Here is a 16,296-nt window from a genome sequence, read left to right on the forward strand (position 1 = left end):
TTTTTTTTAAGTCTAAATTATTTTACTTTTTCCAAAATGGAATGTAGAAAATTATAAATGTAATGGCTTTGCTGATATTAGTTACAATTTTTTTTTGATATTTTCTTTATTTACATGTAACTTTCTCCATTCCCGGTTTCCCCTCCAAAAAACAAACAAACAAACAAAAACAAATCCCTGTTGCCTCCCACCTCAGAGTCGCTGAGTCAGCTCCTGCCTCCAGTTTCTTGACTACTTGAGTCCTTGTTCTACCTGCTTTCTATGATTAACTGTTATATAAAAGTGTGAGTAAAATAAACCCCAAAAAAAAAAGATGTTTAGACAGAAGTATGGACACACTGTGCTACATGAAAGCTTCCACAATGAGATTTTATATATATATATATATATATATATATATATATATATATTTTATTTTATTATTTTATTTATTTATATATATATTTATATATTTATATTTTATATATATATTTTTTATATATATATTTATATATATATATTTTTTATATATATATATATTTTGTTTAGTTTATTTTTATATTCTTTTGGGTACAGTGTTTAAGGGTGGAGGGCAGCTATGAAGGGATGAGGGATGTGCGGGTGGGTGGGATTTGGGTGCATGGTGTGAAATCACAAAGAATAAATAAAACATTTTTAAAAATCCACCCCAAAATAACACAGATTATACAAAACTTTCTATTTAAGATGGACACTTAAGCTGTGGGATTGCTTCAAGATTTTTATGAACCCAGTAGAGACTGTTTTGCCAGTCTATAGTATTGATTGGCTGGCCCTAAGAATATCCTCCAGCCTTGTGGCATCTGAGTGGACAACACTGAATTGAGTCAAGGCACTAAACATCAGAAGCATAACAGCTCTTCTTTCAGAAACAACTAGAGATGGCTAACCATGTCTTATGGAGGCTAGGGGACCCTGCTCTCCCTCCCCTGTCCTCAGCAAACAATGGAGGTCCCACAAACTGGATGGGCAGTTGGATCACAGCTTCCGCTGCCCCCAGGATACATCTTTCATCTTAATGTGCTTATTCAGCTGTGGGTACACATTGGTATCTAGCTGATTTTTGAAAAAGTGCAAAGGCGCATATAAAAACAGAAGCAAACTCTCCTTTTGTGATAGGGGCCTGGTGTGGGAGTGGGGAGGAAAGGCTAAGAAACATTTCCATCTTCTTTCTGATATCCTTAGCTTTGTGTGTGAACATTTACAGAGATGCCTGCAGGCAGTTCTCCAAAGCCTCTTTTTGATCAGAATCAATAAAGCTCTCAGTGTAGGAAGTTCTCTCTCACAACTAGCTTCATACTTTGTGCCTTCTTGTGGAGATAAGTCATCAAAAAAAAAAAATCACACAGCCATGCCTCCATATCTGCCAGGGTCTGCTCACAGCAATGGTGGCAATTATCAGTCCATTAACCATGAATGTAGTGATTTCTATTTGCTAAACTCTGAGCTCACTGCATTTTCAGGAGAAAATGGATTTAAAAAAAGAATAGAAATAATGGCTATCATTCATTGTGCATGTGTAGGGGTGTGTGTTTGCCTACTCACATTCTTCTTTTGTGCACTCTTAGTGAGAAGAACCATAGTACAATTTATGCTTGCTATTTTATGAAAATATGGAAACTCAAACTGTGCAAATGAAATAATTTACCTAAAATCACAGTGCTCCAAAATGCATGGGATTAACAAACAAAGACATCTGAGAGAGGTAGGGGGAAGGAGGACCCATCAGGTTCTGTAAAGAGTCATGTGTCATCATCTTCTGGACTCTCCAGAGAGGGTTTGGATGGATAAGTAAGCTTGGAAAGATGAAGATGGCTTGGAAGAAAGGTATGCCATTGTGGTTTCATTCTAAGCACCTGGCTTATTGCTATTACCAACTGTAATACGGATTAATTGTAGGTAGAGGTGAGGTAATAAGAGTAATCAATCAAACAATCCATCAGTGAGTTTATTGTGTTCCTACCTTATAAAGGCAATATATACTCATTATAAACATTTTGGAAATGCCAAAAAGTAAAAGGCAAAAAGCACTGGTCTTTGAGTCACTACCCAAGGCAACTACTATGTATTGGTAGATCTTCTTTTCTTCCTAGTATTTCTTTATATGATGATGCATATCTTGTATATAAAACTTAACCTCATGTTCACTCAGAGGAGTGTAATGTAACTTTTGTAGATATTATAAAGTCTGTAATGATGTATACAGTGATTTGGGATGTAACACAGGGTCACAGCACTTGCCTACTATGTACAAGGCTCTGGATTCAATCCCTGGCCAAAAAAGTTTGCAAAAATTATTGTGCCCCCAATTGAATATATCAAATTTTATATAACTAGGATTTTAGAATCAGCATATTTAATACTTTTTATGTTGATAAGTAAAATTTTCTTGAGAATCTTTATGTTTTAAGATTTTTTTTGAAAGTCAAGGTAACATTTTTTTCTAAATTTAAAAGTGTGTGTGTGTGTGTGTGTGTGTGTGTGTGTGTGTGTGTGCATGCACATGCCAATGACTTGGGTTTATGACTAATCAGTAAGAAAACACAACTTTCAATATTGGGAGGATGCCCAGGAAGACACCTGGCAAAACAGTTTTCAGAACTCTAAACTCATTACCTGTTGGTCATTTTTAGCAGAGATATTGTATATTTTCAAGATGGGTCCTCTACTTTTGTTGAAGACTGGTCCTCCTAACTCAGAAGCAACCCAAACCACAGAAGGACAATATGTATTCCTGAAAGTCATAGTCATTTGATTCACAGAAGGATGTACCAAGATCTCCAAAAAGAAGAGTATTGTTTGCATTTGGTTTCATCCCTTCTACTGGCAGAGGACACATCCTCTTCTCTTCGGGTCTTAGTAACTCAATTAGATTGCTCCAGCTTTGTCCAATAAGATCTAAATGGAAACATGCTGGAGGAGGATTGTGATGTTTCCTCTTTTCATAAAAAAAGAACAATGAAGGAAGAGACACCTTCTCTTCTGGTTCTTGTTATGCCTGCATGTATTGCTTGGAATTGCAGCAGCAACTGTGACCAAGAAAGAAAGTATGAAAACCTGATAAGGATTTTAGGGTAGAATGATGGGTCTTGGATTGTGTTCTGAATCAGTAAGTTAATTTTGAGGCCTTTATGCATTTCTTGTTATGGGAGATAAACTTTACTCATTGTTTAAATGCATTGATGCTGCTTTTTTCTTTGTTGGAAGCTCCAACTGTGTAGTGGATTCTTACCCCAGGTCTACTGCCATCACTAGGGACAATTTTCCCCACGTGTAAGGCCCCTGTACTTCTAGAAGAAAGCAATCTAGTAAAAAAGTTGACAAAAAGTAGTAGCTATAAATAGTTCTTTTCTGAATGTCTACATATATGTCAGATAAGTTTCTGATATCTTAAATATGAATGGAAGCCTCCATTATAGAGTGGCCAGTCTGGACAAGTTTATGAATTGACAAAACATAGCTTTATTACCATTATACAAGGGTGTCTTCGTGATTTCTGCTCAGCTTCATTTGGATTACCTATCTCTTGAGTTCTCATAATAGCCACTTTGATTTTATTGCATAAATAATGTTTCTGTCTCTCCACCAAGCTATGTACACCTTGGGGATAGTTGGAGTCTATCATTTATATTCGTAGCTGCACATGTAGAGTGCAAAATGCAAAACAGAATGAACGCACAGCTCAGCAGCTCATTGAAGCTTCCATTTCCCATGAAGGCACTTAAGTGATGAGCATTTATGGTATTTTTTAACAGACATTTTTTTATCTGAAGCTATTGGTATGCCTCTTATATATTCTTGCATGTTTTTCATATGGAGACTGTCTCTCATAATCTAATAGAGTTTAGATGAAGCTCCTGTGCTTCCAGGGAGACTTCGGGACTCAAAAGATCCTGCCTTGTTTGAGAGGCAAGTTGAAGAGCATGCAGGGTAAGGATTCCTGTTCAGTGTGGTGAACAACTCTCCTAAATGCTGCTGGTTGCAATGTGTCTGTCTCTTAAAAAAAGCAGACTGCATAGCTTTTGGAGTGTGTCTGAAATGGTGCTAGCCCCTTGGTATTTGAAAAGCCACTTTCTACTTTAGAGGCTTAGAAATTCGTGATCTGTAATTCTTATTGGATGACTAAGCTGGAGCATCACAAAGCTCACTGATGACTAATAATTATTCTCATTCCACAGAGTATAGTTTGCAAAACAAAGAAAGCAAGGCCTCTGCCCTTTTGTCCTGTGACTCACTCCCATAATAAAACTCTTGATGGTAAGGCTTTGAGAACACCAGCAATGCCCGTGGGCATGCTTGCACTTCTCCACTTACCTCTGCCACAAGCTTCACCTTCCTGAGGCTGAGAAGTCCATTTTTCAAATACTAGAGGAGAGGTGCTGTGCTGTGATTAAGAATCAGACTTTGCATTTTAACTTGGATATTTGTATCCAGCTTGCTGCCATTTCCCAGATGTGTAGCCTTGGGCCAAAGGCTTAACTTCTCTGAGCCCCACTGATTTTCATCTCTTAGGCAGAAACAATGACAAAAGTTAGAGGTTGTTATGGAAACGAGTGGCTATAAAGAACTTAGTACACAGTTGGTACAGGCAGAGAGATGAAGACATGGTAATTATTATTAAGATTAGCTGCAGGTTTTCTCCAGGCGATTTTCAAAGAGTGAACTACACATACAGTTTGGAGACTTAAAAAAAAAGGAACTTTCTCTAATTTGTTGTTTATTCATTTAAAAACCAATTACAACAATTTTGACTTTGCAGCTTTTTTAAAGGGAGCAGAGCAGGATGCGGTGACATGTCAGTACAGCATGCTTGCTTTAACACACATGTTCTTTTCTTTCTCTATAGTGTACTGAGACACCATGGTGTGTCCAACCTTCTAAATGTGCTTCCAGATCTTCATGGCAGAAGGTATTACTTCTTTCTCTTAATCTTTGTGTATTTACGAATGTGTATGTGTGTGTGTGTGTGTGCGTGTGTGTATGTGCACACCCATGTGCCAACATGTCCATGTGTACACATGGAAGCCAAAGGATAACTTTAGATTTCAGTCCTCGCCATCTGTCTTGTCAAAATAGACATTTATTGATAGCTATTGCATTTAATTATGGTATGGTATGGTATGGTCTGGTAGGCTACCTGTCTACACCTTCCATCTCATCATATTGGTATCAAGGTTACAGTTTTGTGGCACCGAACCTGGCTTTGTGTGATCTTTGAAGATCTCAACTCAGATCCTTATGATTTTGTGATAAACCCTCTACTCACTGATGGATCTGCCAAGCTTGAAATGTTCACTTTTTAAACAATTTTCCTCCTAAAGGATAATTTGAAACACTACCTTATAGATGGGACCAGCTATTTTACCATCTTCAGGGAGAAGAGATAGAAATCCCTTCATAACCAATGATCATCAGCGGAGCTTTGTCCCACTCTGTCCATTAGAGGTTTATAAACCTCACTTAGATAAACAAAATTATGTGGCATTTCTTGGACACTAATGTGAAATAGGTTCACAATGACTATGTTTATAAGAAACATGCAAAGTCAGGCTTCATTAACAGGATTTGGAGAATAGAAGCAGAGTGAGCCAATGTTGTTCTGTCTGTCTGATTGAGACATGGAGGCTTTGGGGCCCCAAACATCACAGCTACAAATTTTGGGGTGTGGAACCTGGACTGAGAGAATGAACAGAATTACCATCTTGAGACTTCAAAGCAGGTCAATTAATATTTTAGGAGTAGTTTCTTCATCCATGAGGCATGATAATTACAAGTATTTCTCAAGAAAGTTTCTGATCTGAAGAGCCATGTGATGGTATCAGGTCTAGCTAGTATAATTTGTCAACTGACTGTTCTTATTACTTGTGCCACCATGACTGTGTAGCAGCACTGAAGAGGGATTTATGCTCCCATCATTGCAGTTTTTAAAGGATGCATTAGAAGGTAAGCTTGAAAACTCGTCAGTTCTACCCATACTATGCTTGTTAGCATTCAATCCAAATGTTTCTAGGGTGTGGTATAGCCAATTATACGCAGGCTTAGAAAGAATCCTTTGAGAATAGGCATGCATTTTCATAGAGATGCTCTGAATACAATGAGTTCTGAGATGTGGAGAAAAATCCAAGGACAAAGGTCAGGAGAGAGGCTATTTGGAGGGAAAAGTTAAGGTGTTTTCCTTAGGAGGTAGTGATGGATAGGGAAGGGGAGTCAGCATTTTGGAAAAATAGAAACATTGCAGATTCGTTTATAACACTCGCTACAGATCTAAATACATTTTATTCTTTTACCAAAATAAATCATGTCGCATACATTGTTTTGTTCCCATTTTCCCTTTGAAGATCTGAAGGCTCAGTTTAGAATAGAAGAAAAAATAAAAACAAACCTCTAAAGATTTGGAGGAGGATTTTCTTTACTGCTTATTATGCTTTGTTTTGAGAAAAAAAGGTCTGCTTTAAAAACATCTCTAGCCAGATGTAGATTCGGGAAGGGGTGGGGTGGTGCTGCATGCTAGAGTCAGCATGGGTTAATAAGACGCCTCCCCTGTCTTTGCTCTATTTCAATTAAATATATTTTCTTTCACTGAAATTTGCAGTAACTCAATCCAATCCATTCTTTATGCACTGAGTAAGTGTACAAGTGCAAATACTCTTTTCTTGGTCATAATGGGGGCACGAAAGGAATAACCTCAGTGTTTGCTAGTGTTCTGGCTCCATCGGGTAGACTGAGGCTCTGTCTAGTAATGTGAGAATTCAGAGCAGCTAGAAAATCAAACAGATGCAGGTGAGAAGAGCCCAATGAGCACATTCTGCCTCTTCTCATAGTCTATTTTCTAATTTTCTCTCTGGTATTTTTTCAAAGTGATTATATGAACAGTGAAGGAAATGGAATGATGTGGGAAAATGTTAAAATATTTCTATAAGTCACAGAAAGAGGTCAAATTCTACATATTCAGTACCCTCTACATTTTTTTGCACCTAAGGTAAGGCATGAATCATGACTATTATTTGACTCCAGTCCTCACACTGAACAATACATACTAAGATGTTTTCATTTTGTAAAAGTATAAGCTAAACCATCAGATAAGCATTTGCAAAGGAAACAACATCCAGTGTGTTCTTTCATTATTAACTTGTTGCCCACTTCTATGCAAAGGATGCTGAGAATTATTGGGAGTTTGAGTATTTAGAACAGTATTTTGGAGAGAATTCTTGGAACTAAATACTCCATTCTTGTGTAAAGCAATGTATACCAGTCAGCTTTTATAATAATACTATGTAAGAAATCATGTGATTTCATTAGTTTACAACAATAGACATTTATTTCAATAGATTTTCAGATTGACTGCAATTCAAAAGCTCTATATTGGGATCATCTGGGACTTTGGATTGTTCAGAATTATTTCCAATTACATATTGAGTTCAAGTATATCCTATGAAACAACACTCTGGATGAAGGCAGTGGCAACACGAAGCATGGTTTTATAGTCTCTCTAATCTGGAACCTCACAGATCGGATTCTGGAAAGTAAGTTCTTGATTAGCTAAACTGAAGCACTCTAAAGCCCCCATATACTCTAATTTACTTAGAATTTCCTTTTTTCCCATTTTTTATTAGATACTTTCTCTATTTACATTTCAAATGTTATCCCCTTTCCTGGTTTCCCCTCCAAAAACAACCCTATTCTCTCCCCTTGCTCACCAACCCACCTTCTTCTGCTTCCTGGTCCTCCCATTCTCCTACACTGGGGCATAGAACCTTCACAGACCAAGGGCCTCTCCTCCCATTGATGACCGACTAGGCCATCCCCTGCTACATATGCAGTTGGAGCCATGAATCCCACCATGTGTACTCTTTGGTTTTTGGTTTGGTCCCTGGGAGCTCTGTGGGTACTGGTTAGTTCATATTGTTGTTGTTCCTATGAGGCAAACTCCTTCAGCTCCTTGGGTCCTTTCTCTAGTTCCTTCATTGGGGACCCTGTGCTCAGTCCAATGGATGGCTGTGAACATCCACTTCTGTATTAGTCAGGCACTGTCAGAGCCTCTCAGGAGACAGCTATATCAGGCTTCTGTCAGCAGGCCCTTGTTGGTATCTACAATAGTGTTTGGATTTGATGATTGTATATGGGATGGATCCCCAGGTGGGACAGTCTCTGGATTGTCATTCCTTCAGTCTCTGCTCCACACTTGGTCTCTGCAACTCTTTCCATGGGTATTTTGTTCCCCCTTCTAAGAAGGATCGAAGTATCTACACTTTGGTCTTCCTTCTTCTTGAGTTTCATGTGGTTTATGGATTGTATCTTGTGTATTCAGAGCTTCTGGGCTAATATCCACTTATTAGTGAGTACATATCATGTGTGTTCTTTTGTGATTGGGTAACCTCACTCAAAATGATATCCTCTAGATTCATCCATTTGCCTAAGAATTTCATAAATTCATTGTTTTTAATTGCTGAGTAGTACTCCATTGTGTAAATGCACCACATTTACTGTATCCATTCCTCTGTTGAGGGACATCTGGGTTGTTTCCAGCTTCTGGCTATTATAAATAAGGTTTCTATGAGCATAATGAAGCATGTGTCCTTATTATATGTTGGAGCATATTCTGGGTATATGCCCAGGAGTGGTATTGCTGAGTCTTCAGGAAGTACTATGTCCAATTTTCTGAGAAACCGCCAAACTAAGCACAGGACAGGATGCAAATCAGAATGGAAAAAAAATCTGACCTTGAAGCCACTCCATCATTGATTGCTCTGGCTGTCTAGCCCGAGGCAGGTGTGTCATCAGTAGAGAAGGAACTTCAAATGCTCAAAAGAATTGATGAAGCTTCACTGAACTTTGCTATCTGTGAAAGCGTGTACAAAAATCATTTCATCAATATGCTGATGAGAGGGGTTCATGAGAGTATGAAGAAACATCAGCATGTACAAAAATATGCTTTCGGTCCAATTTTTATTTTGCTTGGATTACTTACTTGCACATTTATACTTATATACTGCTCTGTGTGTTTAGGTTTATTGAAGCATATCAGGTTGCTGGGTTACAAACATCAAAGAGTTTTCACCCCACCCACTGTTCTCAATAATGATGCATTAAATTTCCTTTGCCTGTGGTGCAGCATGCTCCATATTTTCATATTGCTTTTTGTTTAAAACAACTTCTTCCAGTTTAAGAGATGACATTCATCTCTCCCTCTTTCTCTAGTGCTGTCAGGGCTTGGGAGATGGGAGGGAAGGAGATAGCAAGACTCAGCATTCTTCTCTCTGTCCTTTTCCTCGTGCTCATGTGAGTGTCAGATGTTCTAGCCTGTTGGGAGGGGAAGGAAAGAGGATAGACAGGCACCAACATCACTTATTAAGGTAACCATTACTGCAGTGAACTCTGTTGGTTGTCACTGCTTCTATGTGATCCACCGATGGTTCCACTGCTGCTCTCTGTGCAGCAGGTGGTCATCTTTGTGGCTTCTTTACATGTTGTCCTAGTTTCTTTCCCTGTTGTTATAGCAACACACCCCTTTAAAGGCAACTTAAGAGAGAAAAGGCTTATTCGGACTCATAATTCAGTGGCACACTCCTTTATCTGGGAAGAGGGGAGTCGAGGCAGCAGGTGCTTGACATAGATGGGCTCATTGCATCCACAATCAGGAAGCAGAGAATACTGATGTTGCTCAAGTTTCCTTTCTTCATGGACATAGTCCGAGAGCCCATCAAGAAAATAGTGCCTTGTGAAGAGAGTAAGCCTCCCTACCTCAATTTATGTAATCAAGATAATCTCTAACAGGCATGAGTTGTGATCCATTTCCCAGGTGTTTGTCATGTTTGTCAAGGTGTCAGTGACCATGACTCATCACAGATTCACGGATACTTTCCTAAGGTTTTTCTTAAGATCTCTTCTAATGATAGGAACTCTTCCTGGAGTTGGTAATTTCCAATCTTCCCTCAGATGGTCTGTAGTGGTTTACTTGCAGCTTTGGGCTGCTCAGGTTACCACATTCTCTAGCCACGTAGCCATGTAATGCCTTAAATGGTGACTATTTTGACCAGTATACCCTGCACCTCCAGAACGTTACTCCATCTCTTCAAAAACAATTAGGGGAAGAAACTACTCCAGGAGTGTCCTCTTTGCACATTAAGGCTCTGCTTTCCTATTTAGGTTGGAACAAAGCAAATCAACAAAGCTGCTACCCAATCAATTGCACAGCCAGGGAAAATGAAGCCAGCGTTCAATTCTGGAAAGGTTCTCCAATATTTTATTTTTGTTATTTTTTTGGACACATTTCACTGGTATATGAGATATTCATATCTCTTATGTCACTGATCTCCATTTGGCTCTTGCATATATACCTTAGATCCCCATTACCACCCAACATCCATAGGTGGCTAGTTTTTCCTCTCTTTAATCTCTTTTAAAAAAAGAAAATAACATGAGCTGGTATAGCTAGATAATGATTTAGGTTAGCAATGAAGTCCAGTTACCTTTTTGCTTATTAATTTCTTCCTAAAAATTCATCCTTGATTGAGGTATGATTGACATGTACAAATAGATTTCTTGAATGCAACTTGATGAATTTTGTAATAATTATATGCCCATAAGCCCACTATCAACTTTTCCATCTGTCTAGCTTGATTTCTGTTACTGTGATAAAATACTATGAACAGAAGCAGCTTAGGGGAGGAAAGGGTTTATTTAAACATACAGGTTAACAGTCCCATCATTGAGTCAAGACAGAGCAGAAACTCAGTCAAGATCTTTATGCATAAACCATGGAGGAATAATGCTTGCAGGCTTATGAAAAAGCTCATGCTCAGATAGCTTTCTTGTACAGACAGGAAATGCTACCATCCCCAGTGAGCTAGGTCCCCCTATAGGAATCAACAACCCACCATAGCATGTGTGTAGGCCAATATGATCCAAGCATTACTCAATTGAGACTAACTTCTTAGGTGACCTTATGCTATGCCAAACTGACAGTTAAATCTAAGACAAGCTCATAGGCATCCCTATGACTTCCAACATTTCAATTTGCTGTCATGACTACTACTATTACTACTTCTACTACTAGTATTACCACTACCACTACCACCACCACCACCACCACTATCACCACCACCACCACCACTATATCATTGTATTAGAACTCTTTACACAAGATTTATTCTTTCAGTAAATTTAAAAAAATTAATACTCCATTACTGGCTGTAGGCACTCAGCCATAGGTCAAACCTTTGGATCTTATTTTGCTTTCATAGCTGAATTCTTGTGCCATTTTACTAACATCTCTCAGTTTCCTCTTTTCCAGAGCCCTGGCAAGGGTCAAATAACTCTCTACTTCCATGTGTTTGACTAATTCAGATTCCTTATAAAAGTGTGAATGTAAGGAATTTGTCTTTCTGTGTCTTGTTTAGTGATATACTTAGTATAGCCTACAGTTTCTTTCATGTTGTCACAAGTTGAAGAGTGCTCAATGCTAGTTTTTTTTTCCACCCATTTATCCATTGTTGATAAATAAATAAATAGATTCTTTCTCTATGCTGTCCAATAAACAATACTGCAATATCCATGGAAGAAAAGATACCTCCCTAAGGCACTGATTTTTATTTCCTTTAATAAATACCCAGAAGAGGGGTTGCTGGATCATATACCTGTTATTCAGGTTTGAGGAAGGGGTTAGTTATATTTAGGTTACATCGTACTTATTTAATATCTCCTTATTCAAAGCTTTATTAATTCTGGAATATCAACTTCCATATACATAGACCATACACACACACACACACACACACACACACACACAGACACACACACACACACACACACACACACAAACACTCTTCCCTACATTCCCAGTTCATAGGGTAGGGGACATAAGAGGAAGAAAGAAATGTCCTTACTGAAATGTTTACAGTGATGACTATTAGGTAATAAGATTAGAAAATACATTTTGTGCTACATGTCCCTCCTGTTCTCCAAAGAAAGCACACACCTCTCAAAATAAGAAGATGAAGTACAATAAACATGATTTTCAAAATACTTCTGAGCTGTGGCACATTCCACTGATGGGCCAGATGTGAGGGGCAGGGGCTTCGGCTTTCTGACCTCCTGGGGCTCTCTGCAGGCTCAGGATTTTATGAAGCCTCAGCTGTTCTGCATTCCTGCAGCACCTGCCACAACAAAGGGAGGCCTTCTGCTGAGCATACTAATGTGGTTGTACATGCCTTCAGAGAACAAAGAAACCCAGATGAGCAGGTCATTAGCCTCCCTTGGACACTGTCCATCTTATCCTTGCCTGAGCCCTCTGGAGGAGGCACAAATCCACCTACAAGGGAAGATGTCTCTTTTTGAGTCCCCAGCACTTCCCTTTGTCCTCTCTGGTGGTCTCATCCTTCCTTGTTTTGGTCTCCATTTCCCATTTGGCTCTTATGATGCTTCTATCTTGGTCTGAGACCTAGTTAGCATCTGTTCCTCTGGCTTTGCCTCTGTCTTCTCTCTAGAGCACCATTGTAGCCTTACACATCAAGGCTATGTCTAAATGACAGGCTGGCTCCTCAGGGGGCCAAGGGCAGAATGAATGGGCTCCTCTTCAATCCTTATAGCTTCTTCCTGTCTGCTTTCTTTGTCTTCCTACTGCTGAGTTCTCTCACATTTAAAATTATCAACCCTCTTCTTGGCTCCCTGCAGAGAAGCCACTGTAGGGTCTTTATATTAGAGTTTCTTTTCAAACTCTACCCAACTCCTGCCATTTTCTCCAAATGGTGACTGTTAAGGAAAGAAAGAAGGTTTTTCATCCCCTCCCCACCTCTTTGGGTCAAGAAGAGGAATGATTAGCCTGGTGTTCTCAGCTGAATACCCATCTGAGGTGTGTTTATAAGTGGGTGAGATTACAGGGCGTCTTAGAGGTAAGGTATAAAAGGTAAAATCTATACTCTTCTCTGTGCTTCAACATAGTGGTTTCTCTACCACCCTCTCTTGAGGATCCTATCCTTCCCCAAGGGAACTTGGTGCACAGTGAACCACAACTTACTTTTCCTTTTTATTGTGATGTAAGGCAGGTTGGTTATTCTCACCTGTGCAATTGCTTGGCTACATGCACAAAGAGTTTTCCTGTTCCTGCTCAGTTTGTATATATAAGGGCCTACACATGAGCATATGTATATGATTCCATTTGCTTGGTTGAGTTAGACTGGCTTTGAACCTTACATGTAGTAAAGGATGGCCTTAAACTTCTGGTGCTTTTCCTATTTGCTTCCTCAGTGCTAGAATGACAGTGTAGGCTACCACATCTGGATGTTATAAATCTATATTCCTTTTCTAGCACATATGAATTTGTTATTCTCATCATTTCAAACCTAAGAAACTCACTTAAATCCAGCCTTGACACAGACCCAACACTGGAGCTCTAGTCTGAAAATCTAGGGACTAAGTGGTGAGTTTTCTGTTAGGCACTGTTCCTTTAATGCAAGCATTATATACAGGTGAGAGAGGAGAGAAAGAGAGAGAGGGGGAGAGAGAGAGAGAGAGAGAGAGAGAGAGAGAGACAGAGACAGAGACAGAGACAGAGAGACAGAGAGAGACAGAGGGACAGAGAGTGAGACAGAGAGAGACAGAGAGAAACAGAGAGAAACAGAGAGAAGAAAGAGCACAACTATGCTGCCTAGTTGAGGGGATGCGGTAGACATTGTCCACAGGAATGCACCATTTTTTCCTTAAGTTGACTCTGGACCAAGGAGCCATTATTTTGCTCCTTCTCCCATTGATTCATGGCAAAATGCCACTGTAGAGACTTGGTTCTTTTGCAGTAGTGTCTATGAGACTCTTACATTTTCTCTGTGCTCTGGGATCAGCTTCTTTCCTGACTAACAACAGGATTTATATGAAGACTTACTGGTACTGTGTTGAATCCAGAAGGCCTAATGAAGAATAAAATCTGTGGTGTCCTCTGAATGTTCTCTAATGAACTAAGCTTGAAATGGTTTGGTGGGAAATGAGAAAGGTTATAAAACACCCTACCCACTATACCCTTACTATGAGTCACTGAAGGAAAGCACACCAAGATCTTTTAGAAGCTTGGATCCTTCTAGAATCCTCTTGGAAGTATGATAAAAGGTTGTGATATTTTTCATTAAGAAAGGCATACTTCATTACCAATAAGGGACATCATGGGTATAGATGCAGAAACCCAGGTATAAGAAGAGGACAAGTAATAAAGAGATTTGGAATTTGGGATCTTGATCCACATGAATGTGGTCTGAAAACAGATTTATTTAGTATCACTGAGAACTTGGCCAAGTGACTCAACCACTCTTATTATTTCTATTATCATTATCATCATTTCATGATAAATTAGAGATATTTATGAATAGCCTATGGAGTTGTTTAAAGGATTGGATAACTAGATTACAAGATAACATATTCAAAGTTATTCCACATAGGCTTGGACATACTGTAGCCACCAAATACTGTAAACTAGAATTGTGACTCATTATTTTATTGCAAGCACATTCCATTTTCACTTTGAAAAGTTGAAAATGGAGCACAAAGAATAAGTTGATGTTTTAAAAGCAAGGAATCAGAAATGGAAGCCAACAGTTGGTCAGTATGATCTGAGTAGATGCTCATGGTCAAAGGTGAGAAGATATTTAGGACATTGAACTGTTTTCAGTGCATCCTCTTTGAACTTACCAGGAAGCTCTGTAAAGGTTCTGGGTAGTAGATTCACTTGGAAGCTGAAAGTGGCAGTAGACATTCCCTTGAGAGGTTGCATTAAGTTAAGCTTTTTCTCAAACATGCTTGGTTCCTAGGGTATATTGGAATGGCGGCTTTGGCTCCTAATCCATTTAGCTTCACCCTTTGCTATGTGAATCTAGAGATCCTCTGATGAAAGATGGAGTCTTGCCCATGTCTCGAATCTGGGATGGTTTTGTGACTGGTTTCCCAGTTCAAATCTAGACATCAAGAGAGTGATGTGTTTCTATTTCTCAACTCTTCTGCCACACTGAGAAGAACATGCACGGTTGTTACTATGCTGACTATGAGAGACACATAGACTAGGACTTAGTCACTGCATTTGAAGTCTGGAACAAGAGCTATCTTCAGGCTGTATGAGTCAGGCAAGTGAAGCTGGGGGATGGGAGGAGTGTTTGCATGTGGCAGAGTCTTCCACAGAGACAGCCTGAACACAAGAATAATACATGATTCTGGAACAGGAGATTGGCTGTGTGTGTGTGTGTGTGTGTATTTCTCAAATGTTCCATTACTGTGTAGAAAGATAAATTAAAAGTGACTTTGGTAATAGACTTTATGTTATTCCTCACCTTTCATTTACTCACTTATTCACATGCACCAGCTGGATACCATGTGTTAGCCTGTACTAAGCATTGCTGTACGCTCTAAGAGGAGGCAGCATTATCTTCAGCAGAAAAATGTGGGTAGATCAAGAGGGGAGATATTTCTACTTTATTCACTAAAGCATTTTGATGACCTAGAACAGAAAGCCGTAACTTAGTGGGTATTTTGATAAGTATTAGTTGTCTTAGGCTGACACAATGGCACAATACATATGCATTGTCACAATGAATGTGTATGCATGTTCGTGTGTGTGTGTGTGTGTGTGTGTGTGCTGTTTGTATGTATGTTGCAGAGAACTAATTTGCTGTTTGACAAGAATAGGTAGTCTCATTGCTCCTGTTCTGATCTGGGGTGGAAGGAATGATTTGCCCCATTCTTTTATCCACTCATTTTTTTCCTTCTTCCTACAGTGTCACAGGAGAAACTGCACTATGCTATAAAAGTACCTCCATAATAGAATATAGATGCATAAATCAAAACAGCCTCTAACGGTTGTCTGCAGTAATAAATGCTATGGAGGCCGCCCAACTGGCAATGTAAGAGAGATCATACAACCACTGCCTGCAGAAAACACAGCACCGTGAATAAACTCAGTCTTGAATTATTTATATATTTTAGGCCCTATTTTCTCTCTTCTATTCTGAATGCATGTGCATGTTTTTCACTGAGAGCTAGGAATGTCTGGGCTTGGCTCTAAAATAAAAACAACTCAGATAATTGTGAGCTCACATGGAGACCAGGTCAGGCAGTGTAGAACAGTGAGTGGCTACTTCTAAATAGTGAGGAGTGGTCGGTCCACTCTTACCAATATGGGTATCACCAGAGGCTTTGTGAACCACCTAAGGGACAAGCTGGAGTAGGAAGAGCTGCAGGACCTGTCTCCTCTCTCCTTCTCCTCCTCCTCCTCCTCCTCCTCCTCTTCCTCCTCTTCCTCCTCCT

At 39.3% G+C, this 16,296-nt stretch overlaps 2 long non-coding RNA genes across 3 annotated transcripts in view; both read left to right on the forward strand.

Annotated features, from left to right (window-relative positions):
* The window catches only part of LOC116070706, a 27,818-nt gene extending 20,827 nt beyond the window's left edge, over positions 1-6,991 (forward strand). The window contains exons 3-5 of the long non-coding RNA XR_004110528.1: positions 4,865-4,927; positions 5,903-5,961; positions 6,877-6,991. This is a non-coding gene — a long non-coding RNA (uncharacterized LOC116070706). The remainder of the gene's footprint in view (positions 1-4,864; positions 4,928-5,902; positions 5,962-6,876) is intronic.
* A 359-nt stretch (positions 6,992-7,350) lies between these two features.
* The window catches only part of LOC116070705, a 33,758-nt gene continuing 24,812 nt past the window's right edge, over positions 7,351-16,296 (forward strand). For both annotated transcript variants that reach the window (XR_004110526.1, XR_004110527.1), the window contains exon 1: positions 7,351-7,541. This is a non-coding gene — a long non-coding RNA (uncharacterized LOC116070705). The remainder of the gene's footprint in view (positions 7,542-16,296) is intronic.

Source organism: Mastomys coucha, unplaced genomic scaffold, assembly GCF_008632895.1.
Source record: "Mastomys coucha isolate ucsf_1 unplaced genomic scaffold, UCSF_Mcou_1 pScaffold22, whole genome shotgun sequence".
Taxonomy (NCBI): Eukaryota; Metazoa; Chordata; class Mammalia; order Rodentia; family Muridae; genus Mastomys; species Mastomys coucha.